The 10,416-nt window shown below is 42.3% G+C and overlaps 1 pseudogene; it reads left to right on the top strand.

Annotated features, from left to right (window-relative positions):
* The first annotated feature begins 5,339 nt into the window (after positions 1-5,339).
* Positions 5,340-10,010, top strand: LOC135559370 (protein BTG1-like; annotated as a pseudogene).
* The last annotated feature ends 406 nt before the right edge of the window (positions 10,011-10,416 follow it).

The raw sequence follows: 10,416 nt of genomic DNA, 5'->3' as shown, positions 1-10,416 counted from the left end.
TAGCGTCACGTTCATTTGTTGTTTTGTAAGTTTGTTTTAGTGTTCTTTCTTCATTAAATATAGAACATGTATTCATATCACGCTGCGCCTTGGTCTCCTCTTTACGACGATCGTGACAATGTAGTCTATAACCTGTTTTAGAGAAATGTAATCATTGAATATTGTAAGAGCTTTCATTGTCTGTTTATATGCCCCCTTTATTTTTCCTACGGTTCTGACTTGGTGTACATAGAGTACACTGTAAGAACGAACCATGTTCTGAATTCTGTTGATGTACATTTCAAAAGTGCTGAACAAATACTTATATTGACTATGTCCGTCGTCGCTCGCTCATTAACCTGTTGATGCTCTGGGGGCGCTATTTCATTTTTGGATGAAAAACGTTCCCGTTTTAAACAAGATATTTTGTCACAAAAAGATGCTCGACTTTGCATATAATTGATAGCTTTCGAAAGAAAACACTCTGACGTGTCCAGAACTACCAAGATATTTTCTGTGCGTGCCCTAGAACGTGAGCTTCAGGCAAAACCAAGATGAGACGGCATCCAGGAAATGAGCAGGATTTTTGAGGCTCTGTTTTCCGTTGTCTCCTTATATGGCTGTGAATGCGAGAGGAATGAGCCTGCCCTTTCTGTCGTTTCCCCAAGGTGTCTGCAGCATTGTGACGTATTTGTAGGCAGATCATTGGAAGATTGACCATAAGAGACCACATTTACCAGGTGTCCGCCCGGTGTCCTGCGCCGAAATTGGTGCGCAAAACTCAGCTGCCAGTATTTTTCCATGGGATACAGAGAGGAAAGCAAGCTTCCACGAACTGCATATCAATGAAGAGATATGTGAAAAAACACCTTGAGGATTGATTCCAAACAACGTTTGCCATGTTTCGGTCGATATTATGTAGATAATCCGGAAAAAGTTTTACGTTGTAGGTGACTGAATTTTCGGGTCGTTTCGGTAGCCAGACGCAATGTAGAAAACGGAACGATTTCTCCTACACACAGACGCTTTCAGGAAAAACTGCGCATTTGGTATGTAACTGAGAGTCTCCTCATTGAAAACATCAGAAGCTCTTCAAAGGTAAATGATGTTATTTATTTGGTTATCTGGTTTTTGTGAAAATGTTGCGTGCTAAATGCTACTCAAAATGCTATGCTAGCTTTGCATACTCTTACACAAATTAGTCAATTTCTATGGTTCAAAAGCATATTTTGAAAATCTGAGATGACAGTGTTGTTAAGAAAAGGGTAAGCTTGAGAGCAGACGCATTATTTTCATTTTATTTGCGATTTTCAGAAATCGTTAACGTTGCGTTATGCTAATGAGCCTGAGGCTTTAGTCACGATCCCGGATCCGGGATGGGGAGTTCCAAGAGATTGTCTTAATCGAAATTACGGATTGCCTCTTATCCACTTGCCGTCCCTTTAGGCCATAGTTTGTACATTTCAATTCAGCCATGTCAGCGGAGCCATGTCAGTACAAGCAAGTCAGCCATGTCAGCTATGTTTCTTTAAAGGTAGTAAATGAGGCTGCCAGACAAGGCTCCGCTGATTGCCAGTTGTAGCAGTGGTAAGGTGTTGGGACTGCTGTTGGGACTCTGCTGTTTGGACAGCTTTATGTAGGCCCTAACAGTTTGTGGGCACTGTTTGTGACCGTTATAGTGCAATTCATGTATTGTTTAGTGTTGTGTTGTGTATTGGCTTTGCTGGCATGCATCCCAATTATTATTATTATTATTTGCCCCACCAAGATTTACATTCTAAAATCTCCACTGTCTGTTGGAAAGCACCATGTTTTTCCCTAGGATTTTGCCTGTGCTTTGCTCTATTCCATTCCTTTTCATATAAAAAAACAACCTCTCTAGTCCTTGCTGATGAAAAGCATACCCATAATATGATGCAGCCACCATGTTTGAAAATATGAAGAATGGTACTCAGTGATGTGTTGTGCTGGATTTGCCCCAAACATAACCTTTTATATTCAGGACATGAAGTTCATTTGTTTGCCAAAGTTTTTATTTTTTTATTTTACTGTTGTGCCTTAATGCAAACAGGAAGCACATTTTGGAATATTTTTATTCTGTACAGGCTTCCTTCTTTTCACTCTATCATTTAGGTTAGTATTTTGGAGTAACTACAATGTTGTTGATCTTTCCTCAGTTTTCTCATATCACAATCACTAAACTCACCATTGGTCTCGTGGTGAAATCCCTGAGCAGCTCCCTTCCTCTCTGACAACTGAGTTAGAAAGGACGCATGTATCTTTGTAGTGACTGAGTGTATTGGTGCACCATCCAAAGCCTAACTAATAACTGCACAATGCTCAAAGAGATATGTTTCTTTATTTTTACACATCTACCAATCAGTGCCTTTCTTTGCGAGGCATTTGAAAAACCTCCCTGGTCTTTGTGGTTGAATCTGTGATTGAAATTCGACTTGATTGAGGGACCTTATAGATAATTGTATGTGTGGGGTACAGAGATGGTTAGTCATTCAAAAAACATGTTAACCACTATTATTGATCACGGACTGAGTCCATGCAACTTATTATGTGATTTGTTAAGCCCAGTTTTACTCCTGAAGTTATTTAGCCTTGCCATAACAAAGGGGTTAAATACTTATTGACTCAAGACATTTCAGCTTTTAATTGTACATTAATTAATTAACAACATTTTATGTTGACATTATGGGGTATTGTGTGTAGATCAGTGACACAAAATCTCAATTTAATACATTTTAAATTCAGGCTATAACACAACAAAATGTGGAAAAGGGATGTGAATACTTTCTGAAGACACTATACTTGACACACTGAGATACAGTTGAAGTCGGAAGTTTACATACACTTAGGTTGGAGTCATTAAAAATCGTTTTTTTCAACCACTCCATAAATTTCTTGTTAACAAACTATAGTTTTGGCAAGTCAGTTAGGACATCTATTTTGTTCATGACACAAGTAATTCTTCCAACAATTGTTTACAGACAGATTATTTCACTTTTAACTCGCAGTATCACAATTCCAGTAGGTCAGAAGTTTACATACACGAAGTTGACTGTGCCTTCAGCTTGGAAAATTCCAGAAAATGACGTCATGGCTTTAGAAGCTTCTGATAGGCTCATTGACATAATTTGAGTCAATTGGAGGTGTACCTGTGGATGTAGTTCTAAGCCTACCTTCAGTGCCTTGAACTTGACATCATGGGAAACAAATTGTAGACCTCCACAAGTCTGGTTAATCTTTGGGAGCAATTTCCAAACACCTGAAGGTACCATGTTCATCTGTACAAACAGCAGTACGCATGTAATAACACCATGGGACCATGCAGTCGTCATACCGCTCAGGAAAGAGATGCGTTCTGTCTCCTAGAGATGAACGTACTATGGTGCAAAAAGTGCAAATCAATCACAGAACAACAGCAAAGGACCTTGGGAAGATGCTGGAGGAAACAGGTACAAATGTATCTATATCCACAGTAAAACGAGTCCTATATCGACATAACCTGAAAGGCCGCTCAGCAAGGAAGAAGCCACTGCTCTAAAACTGCCATAAAAAAGCCAGACTATGGTTTGCAACTGAACATGGGGACAAAGATCATACTTTTTGCAGAAATGTCCTCTGGTCTGATGAAACAAAAATAAAACTTCGGCCATAATGACCATCATTATGTTTGGAGGAAAAAGGGGGAGGCTTGCAAGCCGAAGAACACCATCCCAACCGTGAAGCACGGTGGTGGCAGCATCATGTTGTGGGGGTGCTTTGCTGCAGGAGGGACTGGTGCATGTCACAAAATAGATGGCATCATGAGGGAGAAAAAGGTTGTGCATATATTGAAGAAACATCTGAAGACATCAGTCAGGAAGTCAAAGCTTGGTTGCAAATGGGTCTTCCATATGAACAGTGACCACAAGCATACTTCCAAAGTTGTGGCAAAATAGCTTAAGGACAACAAAGTCAGGTATTGGAGTGGCCATCACAAAGCCCTGACCTCAATCCTATAGAAAATGTGTGGGCAGAACTGAAAAAGCGTGTGAAAGAAGGAGTCCTAAAAACCTGACTCAGATATACCAGCTCTGTCAGGAGGAATGGGCCAAAATTCACCCAACTTATTGCGGGAAGCTTGTGGAAGGCTACCCGAAACATTTGACCCAAGGCAATGCTACCAAATACTAATTGAGTGTATGTAAACTTCTGACCCACTGGGAATGTGATGAAAGAAATAAAAGCTGAAATAAATCATTCTCTCCACTATTATTCTGGCATTTCACATTCTTAAAATAAAGTGATGATCCTAACTGACCTAAGACAAGGAATTTTTACTAGGATTAAATGTCAGGAATTGTGAAAAACTGAGTTTAAATGTATTTGGCTAAGGTGTATGTAAACTTCCCACTTTAACTCTATTCCTTTTGTCCATGTGGGTGAGGGCAGTGTGGAGTGCAACAGAGATTGCGTCATCTGTGGATCTGTTGGGGCGGTATGTATGTATATATATATATATATACACACATACTATAAATGCTTTTAACCCATCCACCTTTGACTCCCTCCTTCTTGCAGAGACATATTCCAGGTTATGGCACTGTGCAATGTCAATGTGAGTGCTGAGTTTGAACCAAGTCCACAAGTCTGTTAGTCGGCAGGTCATATTATTATATTATTATGATATTATTTATATTATTTTCAAATTGTCCATTCCAACTGTGGTGGAGGCACTAAAACAGAGGAAAGACTATTTATTGTTAGCTGATGTCTCTCACTAAGTATGTGTGATCAGGCCAGCACAGTACAGCTTGGCTAGGTCGCTTCAGTAGTGTGAAAAGAGTGAAGCATAATATGTTTATGGGTTGCTTTATCTTAGAAATACTACAATGTAGCCATAAAGAGAGATTTTTGGCCAGCTATAAAATGTGGTACATTTTTGGAACACACAGGTGATGCTGGGATTGAGTTCTTCGATTGAGGAGCTGCATCCCCATAGAGAAAGAAGCTTTGTGACGTAATTTACACACCATTAGGTGATTATTTGTCTATATCTAAAGTTAATTATATATTTTCACTCGATCCAATCAAACTCTCGGATGTTAGTCTTTGTTAGGTCCAAATTGTAAATCCTAACGTTATATTCATTGTCCGAGTGAATTCCGTGAGTTATTGCGGCTTCCGTTTTACAACTACCGTTAGCTAGCTACAGTAGCTTTAGTTTACAATCGCTGGGCCTTGTTGTTTAGCCTTTGTTTCAACAGGGAAAAAGTCAACATTTGGCTTTATATTTGGGATATAAAGCCAACTTGGTCTCTTTGTTATTCAACGTCTGGCTGATGAGATAGTATCTTGTTTCGAAAATGAAAACGGAAGTTTCAACAGCGGCCAGCTTTGTTGCCAGATTGCTGAAAACAACTGGATACTTGTCAGGTGACCAATTGAAAGAGTTCACCCATTCCTTGGAGGAAGCTTTAGGAGGTATGTAGCTAGCAAGCTTGGGTAAAATAGATGTGTGTTGTTGACATCAAACAGCCCAGTAGACTACTAGCTACTTAGTTACTGTTAAGCAGTCTGTTTTTCGTCCATTGCCCTCTCTTACAGAGCACTACCAACTCCACTGGTTTCCCCAGGCTCCATGCAAAGGCTCAGGATTTGTATTTATTTGTATTTTATTTACCCAGGAAAGTCAGTTAAAAACAAATTCTTATTTACAATGTCGGCCTACCCCGGACAAACCTGGATGACGCTGGGCCAATTGTGCGCCGCCATATGGGACTGACAGGGATTGACGCCACTTGCACTGAGATGCAGTGCCTTAGACCACTGCGTCACTCGGGAGCCCAATGGGCTACAGATGGCGCTGACAGAGATGGTCGCCTCGCTTCAGGTCCTTAGATAACTATGCAGTTATTTGTTTTTTTATTTACTATTTCTTACATTGCCAGCCCAGAAAATCTCAAGTGTTATTACATACAGCCGGGAAGAACTATGGATAAAAAGCGATGTCAACTTACCATCATTACGACCAAGAATATGTCTTTCCCGAAGCGGATCCTTTGTTCGGACCTCCACCCTGGACATGCGATCTTATCCCAGAGGCCGACCCAAAACAATGTGGTCGCCGCAGGAGAGGCAGACTGAGTGGCCTACAGGTCAGACTCAGAAGGCGAGCACACCATCCACCACTTCCGAGTATATTACTCGCCAATGTCCAATCTCTAGATCACAAGGTGGATGAAATTAGGGCACAAGTTGCCTTCCAGAGAGGAATCATAGATTGTAACATTCTCTGTTTCATGGAAACATGGCTCACTCGGGATACGTTGTCAGAGTCGGTACAGCCACCCAGTTTCTCCACGCATCGCGCCAACAGAAACAAACATCTCTCTGGTAAGAAGAAAGGCGGGGGTGCATGCCTTATGATTAACGACTCATGTGCATCGGAGATGTCATACCCGCTGTGACTATTAAAACATTCCCTAACCAGAAACCGTGTACTAATGGCAGCATTCCCGTAAAACTGAAAGCGCAAACAACTGCTTTTAATCATGGCAAGGCGACCGGAAACATGACCGAATACAAACAGTGCAGCTATTCCCTCCACAAGGCAATCAAACAAGCAAAGCGTCAGTATAGAGACAAAGCAGAGTCACCATTCAACACCTCAAACACGGCGTTGAATTGTATGTGGCAGGGTCTACAGTCAATCACGGATTACAAATATAACTCTACCAAAGCCTGTGGGCTCTCCTTCTCCGTGGCCAACATGAGTAAAACATGTAAACGTGTTAACCCTTGCAAGCACATGCTTCAAGATGGCCACCATTGTTACTGTTCCCAAGAAAGCTAAGGTAACTGAACTAAATGACTATCGCCCCATTGCACTCATTTCTGTCATCGTGAAGTGCTTTGAGAGACCAGTCAAGGATCATATCACCTCCACCCTACCTGATACACTAGACCCACCCCAGTTTAATTACCGCCCAAATAGGTCCACAGACGATGCAATCGCAACCCCACTGCACACTGCCCTAACCCATCTGGACAAGAGGGATACCTATGTGAGAATGCTGTTCATTGACTACAGCTCAGCATTTAATACCATAGTACCCTCAACTCGTCATCAAGCCCTGGGACCTGGGTCGCGACCCCGCCCTGTGCAATTGGATTTCCTGTCAGGCCGCACCCAGGTGGTGAGGGTAGGTAACATCTCCACCCCGCTGATCCTCAACACTGGGGCCCCACAAGGGTGCATTCTCAGCCCTCTCCTGTACTCCCTGTTCACCCATGACTGCGTGGCCATGCACGCTTCCTACTCAATCATTAAGTTTGCAGATGACACTAGAGTGGTAGGCCTGGAAAGTTTTAAGTTCCTCGGCGTACACATCACAGACAAACTGAAATGGTCCACTCCCACAGACACCGTGGTGAAGAAGGCTCAACAGCGAGCCTCAACTCCTTTCTTCAGGAGGCTGAAGAAATTTGGCTTGTCATCTAAAACACTCACAAACTTTTCCAGAAGCACAACCGAGAGCATCCTGTCGGGCTGTATCACCACCTGGTATGGCAATTGCACCGCCCTCAACCGCAAGGCTCTCCAGAGGGTAGTGCGGTCTGCACAACGTATCACAAAAAGATAATCAAGAACAACAACCACCTGTTCACCCCGGTTCATCCAGAAGGCGATGTCAGTACAGGTGCATCAAAGCTGGGACCGAGAGACTGAAAAACAGCTTCTATCTCAAGGCCATCAGACTGCTAAACAGCAATCACTAACATAGAGAGGCTGCTGCCAACACACTGACTCAAATCTCTGGCCACTTAAATAAATGGACTTAATAAAGGTATCACTAGTCACTTTAAATAACGCCACTTTAACAATGTTTACATATCCTACATTACTCATCTCATATGTATTTAATGTATTCTATACCATCTACTGCATCTTGCCTACGCCGCACGCCATCACTCTTCCATATACAGAATATCACAAAAAAGTGAGTACACCCCTCACAGTTTTGTAAATATTTGAGTTTATCTTTTCATATGACAACACTGAAGAAATGACACTTTGCTACAATGTAAAGTAGTCAGTGTACAGCTTGTATAACAGTGTAAATTTGCTATCCCCTCAAAATAACTCACACAACCATTAATGTCTAAATCGCTGGCAACAAAAGTGAGTACACCCCTAAGTGAAAATGTCCAAATTGGGTCTAAAGTGTCAATAAGTTATGTGGTCACCATCATTTTCCAGCACTGCCTTAACCCTATTGGGCATGGAGTTCACCAGAGCTAAACAGGTTGCCACTGGAGTCCTCTTCCACTCCTCCATGACGACATCACTGAGCTGGTGGATGTAAGAGACCTTGCACTCCTCCACCTTCCGTTTGAGGATGCTCCACAGATGCTCAATAGGGTTTTAGGTCTGGAGACATGCTTGGCCAGTCCATCACCTTTACCCTCAGCTTCTTTAGCAAGGCAGTGGTCGTCTTGGAGGTGTGTTTGGAGTCATTATCATGTTGGAATACTGCCCTGCGGCCCAGTCTCTGTACATTTTGGCATTCATGGTTCCCTCAATGAACTCCCCAGTGCTGGCAGCACTCATGCAGCCCCAGACCATGACACTCCCACCACCATGCTTGACTGTAGGCAAGACACACTTGTCTACACACTCTTCACCTGGTTGCCCCCAAACATGCTTGACACCATCTGAATCAAATACGTTTATCTTGGTCTCATCAGACCACAGGACATGGTTCCAGTAATCCATGTCCTTAGTCTGCTTGTCTTCAGCAAACTGTTTGCGGGCTTTCTTGTGCATCATCTTTAGAAGAGGCTTCCTTCTGGGACGATAACCATGCAGACCAATTTGATGCCGTGTACGGCGTATGGTCTGAGCACTGACAGGCTGACCCCCCACCCCTTCAACCTCTGCAGCAATGCTGGCAGCACTCATATGTCTATTTCCCAAAGACAACCTCTGGATATGACGCTGAGCATGTGCACTCAACTTCCAGTTAAACATGACGAGGCCTGTTTAACTGGACAGTGGAACCGTGGCCACCGTGCTGCAGCTCAGTTTCAGGGTCTTTGCAATCTTTTATAGCCCAGGCCATTTTTATGTGGAGCAACAACTCTTTTTTTTCAGATCCTCAGAGAGTTCTTTGCCATGAGGTGCCATGTTGAACTTCCAGTGACCAGTCAGTATGAGGGAGTGTGAGAGCGAAGACACCAAATTTAACACACCTGCTCCCCAGTCACACCTAAGACCTTGTAACACTAACAAGTCACATGACACCGGGTAGGGAAAATGGCTCATTGGGCCCAATTTGGACATTTTCACTTAGGGGTGTACTCACTTTTGTTGCCAGCGGTTTAGACATTAATGGCTGTGTGTTGAGTTATTTTGAGGGGACAGCAAATTTACGCTGTTGTACACTCACTACTTTACATTGTAGCAAAGTGTAATTTCTTCAGTGTTATCACATGAAAAGATATACTCAAATATTTACAAAAATGTGAGGGGTGTTCTCACTTTTGTGATATACTGTATTTATATGTACATATCCTCATTCACCCCTTTACATCTGTGTGTATAAGGTAGTTGTTGTGAATTTGTTAGATTACTTGTTAGATATTAAACTGCATAGTCGGAATTAGAAGCACAAACATTTCGCTACACTCTCATTAACATCTGCCAACCATGTGTAGCGACCAACATTTTGATTTGATGTCTCTGGATCAACCACAAAATGGACCCAATTGATTGGCAAGGCAGCTTGCACCATTGAACTCGCTGGAGAACAACTCTTCTCCCCCCGCTGCCCAGTGAACTGACAATGTGGGTCGATCCATTTGAGGTGTCCTTTCGAATAGGAGAGGATGGCTCCATCTGTGTTCTCTACGAGTCGACTCCACCGGTGCCAACTTGTGCTAACACAACAGACATGATCAGCTGCAAGGAAGAAATGAGATTCAAGAGGTCAAGCCCCTCCAAGTCGTTCAACGTGATGACAGTCTCAGGCTAATATTTCTTTATGTTCAGAGCTTTACCTGAGCACTTGTGTATCATTCCTGCCTAACCTTTTGATGTAATTAATTCTGACATTTATGATTTTAGTATTACTGCCTACACCCAAATTGTTAATTGTGAATTTCATCTGTAAAGGATCTGTAAAATGATCCACTGTCCTGAAACAAAAGTTATACAGATTTATTTTACAAATGGTCATGTTCTTGTGTATTTGCAATAAATCCCTCATACGCAATTGTTTTGTGATGGTTTCTCTATCAACAATGGTCTTGTGGTGGGCAGGATAATGGTTGTGTTCAGGAGGAATGAAAACAGGAAACATTGACACAGAAAATGAAAATGCATGTTCTTATTTTCTCCTGTTTAGTGCTTACTGAACACGACCCAGTTGATTGTGTATC

This window comes from Oncorhynchus masou, chromosome 18 (assembly GCF_036934945.1).
Source record: "Oncorhynchus masou masou isolate Uvic2021 chromosome 18, UVic_Omas_1.1, whole genome shotgun sequence".
NCBI classification, from domain to species: Eukaryota; Metazoa; Chordata; class Actinopteri; order Salmoniformes; family Salmonidae; genus Oncorhynchus; species Oncorhynchus masou.
Note: the sequence above shows the minus strand (reverse complement) of the source record. Positions and strands in the feature narration are given on the sequence as shown.